A 3,164-nucleotide genomic window follows, 5' to 3' on the forward strand; every position below is an offset into this window, starting at 1 on the left:
TCCAGTGAATACTCAGGACTGATCTCCTTTAGGATGGACTGGTTGGATCTCCTTGCAGTCCAAGGGATGCTCAAGAGTCTTCTCCAACACCACAGTTCAAAATCATCAATTCTTCGGCGCTCAGATTTATTTTGTTGTTGTTCTTGTTAACTAATTTATTTTACTTGGAGGCTAATTGCTCTACCATTCTGGTGGTTTTTGCCATACATTGACATGAGTCAGCCACGGGTGTACCTGTGACCCCCATCCTGAATCCCCTTCCCACCTCCCTCCCCATCACATTCCTCTGGGTTGTCCCAGTGCACTGGCTTTGAGTGCCCTGTTTCCTGCATCGAACTTGGACTGGTCATCTATTTCACATATGGTAATACACAAGTAACATAGATTTTTAAACTTGGGTTTCTTCAGTGACGCAGAACTGCATATATGGTGTGTGGTTTGCCTCCCATCTCATGTGGGAGACTCTCATCTGGGGGTTGATAGGGTTTTGTAAATGTCTGTCTAATGGGATGCAAACTTGCCCCTTCCCACAGGTCTCTGCCCTGTTTTTCCACATGGCCACTTTGGAGCCGGGCTAACACTTCTTCAGTTCCAGTTGCCTTCTTCTGACTTCATGGCCTCCCAGCCCCTCGCCCAGCAGGCTTGGCCTCGGTCCTGTAGGTGCCTTGTTTCTGTCTTGTTCCTTGCTGCTGTGATTCTAGATATTTCAGATCTGCTTTGGAATTATATATTATGTCACTGGGGGCAAATAAAGTTTGGGTTTTTCCCCCCGTCAGGGGTTCTTGGTGTGGTCCCCAGGCCTCATTCTGGTCTCTCAGCTGCCTCAAGCCAGCCTTTCCTAGAGCTGAGCAGGCCCCTGAGACACACACGCTCAGGTCACACCAAGCTGGTGCAGGGAGGACCCCAGGCGGCCCTTTTGCCAATTCAGACCTGAGCACAGACCTGCATGGCTCAGGAGCCACACAGGCCAGAGCCCACCCTCGTGGTCAGAGAGACCCCTCTGCCCTACAGAATGGCCAGACTCCATCTCCAGCATCCAGAAACTCTCACTCCTGGCAGTTCAGGTGCCGTGCCGGCACCTGACACATGAAAGACACCAGGACACATGAAAGATAATGCTTGGCCCAAGCCCTGAGAACACACTCCCCAGCTCGGAAGAGCCTTACTCATTAAAGTCGGTACCAAAAACGACAGAAGAATGTTTCCGATTATAAGCGTTTTTGTTTGGGCTCAGATGTACGTGGAAGGCACAGCCCCCTTGTTCCCGCTCTCAAAAGCAGCCCAGTTATTCAGGAGAGAGTCCCTGGCTGGCTTGGATAGGGTCCATCCCTTGCAGGACAACAGCTCCAGGTTTCCCGATGAGTCCAGCGGAAGTCCTTTCCAACTTAGGAGTCAAGATGCACTGGCAGGTTCCTTCAACTGGGTCGTGGCTGGGAGTCAGCTCAATTAGAAAGGTTTTTTTTTTTCTTTTTTAACGAAGCAGTTGGAAAGAATCGCTCCAACACGGCTATTCTGAGCACGCCTCGGCAGACCCTCTCCCGTGCTCCCAGTTCTCAGCTGCAGTTTGGCACACGCAGTCTGCAGGCCGACGGCGCGAGTCCTTGTGGCAGCAGCGGCGGCTCGGTCCTCGGCGTCCGTCATTGCTCGGGTCTCGGGCTCAGAGGGGCGCGGCGGCACCCCTCCGGCGGGCGGCCCGCACCAAGCACTGCTGGAGAACGGGGTAGAGGCGCTGGCAGCCCTCGAACTCCAGGCGCACGGCCTCCGCCCAGCTCTCGGTCGGGCCGCCCTCCCCGCTGCCCAGCAGCCCGGCCACCTGCTTGAGCACCGCCATGAGCGCCACGGTGAGGCCGGCAGCGGCGCGCTCCGCCTCCAGCAGCGTGTGGTGCAGCAGTCAGGCGGGCGCGGGCGCCAGCGCGCGGCTCAGGCCGCAGCCCACCACCAGGTCGTACATCTCGACGCCCGTGGCAGCCAGAGCGAGCGCGGCGGCCGTGAGCGCGGCGGCCAGCGCGAGCCGCCGTCCCCCAGCAGCAGCGCCGACACCTCGAGCTGCGCGCGCGGGTAGCGGCCCAGGCGCACGGCCGGCTCGAGCGCCTCCTGCAGCGCCAGAGCCAGCTCGCGCTCCTCGCCGCCGCCCGGCGGGGCACGGCGCCCTCGGTCCGAGAAGGGCGCGCGGCGGAAGTCGCAGAGCAGGCGGCCGCTCAGCGCCGCGGGGGCCTCGCCGCCCGCCCCCGCCGGGCCGCCGCCGCGCTCGCAGCCCTCCGCTGGGCGCGGGCCCAACTCGGCGCACAGCACCTTGGGGCCGCCTGCCTCCAAGTAGGCCGAACCCTTGGCCTGGCTCAGCAGTCCGGCGCGCGCGTACACCGGCCGCAGCCGCGCCGGGTCGCGAGGGGCCGGCGCCTCGCTCTCGCCGGCCTCGTACAGCTGCGGCGGCTGCGACTCCTCCGGCCCGCGGATGCGGCGGTGGTCCCAGGGCATGGCGGCGCAGCTGCCGGCCGGCTACGCGCGTCAGCCCCACCGTGCGCTGGCGCTTCAGCCCGCCAGCCTGGCCAGCCGCGCGAGGGTGCGCGGGACAGCGACTGGCCGCTCAGCTTTCTTTTTTTTTTTTGAAGGTTGTACAGACTAATAGTTTTATTACTATTTTTTAATTTTTCATTTATTTTTATTAGTTGGAGGCTCATTACTTTACTATATTGCAGTGGTTTTTGTCATACATTGACATGAATCAGCCATGGAGTTACATGTATTCCCCATCCCGATCCCCCCTCCCACCTCCCTCTCCACCAGATTCCTCTGGGTCTTCCCAGTGCACCAGGCCCAAGCACTTGTCTCATGCATCCAGCCTGGGCTGGTGATCTGTTTCACCCTAGATAATATAAATGTTTCGATACTGTTCTCTCGAAACATCCCACCCTCGCCTTCTCCCACAGAGTCCAATATAGTCCAACTCTCACATCCGTGCATGACCACTGGAAAAACCATAGCCTTGACTAGACGGACCTTTGTTGACAAAGTAATGTCTCTGCTTTTTAATATGCTGTCTAATTTGGTCATAACTTTCCTTCCAAGGAGTAAGCGTCTTTTAATTTCATGACTGCAATCACCATCTGCAGTGATTTTGGAGCCCAGAAAAATAATGTCAGCCACTGATTCGATCGACCCCATCT

General features: G+C 58.1%; 1 pseudogene; it reads right to left on the reverse strand.

Moving 5' to 3' along the window:
- Window positions 1–1,647: 1,647 nt before the first annotated feature.
- LOC122689636 lies at window positions 1,648–2,475 on the reverse strand (annotated as a pseudogene).
- Between the last annotated feature and the right edge of the window lie 689 nt (window positions 2,476–3,164).

The sequence above is a fragment of the Cervus elaphus genome, chromosome X (genome assembly GCF_910594005.1).
Source record: "Cervus elaphus chromosome X, mCerEla1.1, whole genome shotgun sequence".
Classification (NCBI taxonomy): domain Eukaryota; kingdom Metazoa; phylum Chordata; class Mammalia; order Artiodactyla; family Cervidae; genus Cervus; species Cervus elaphus.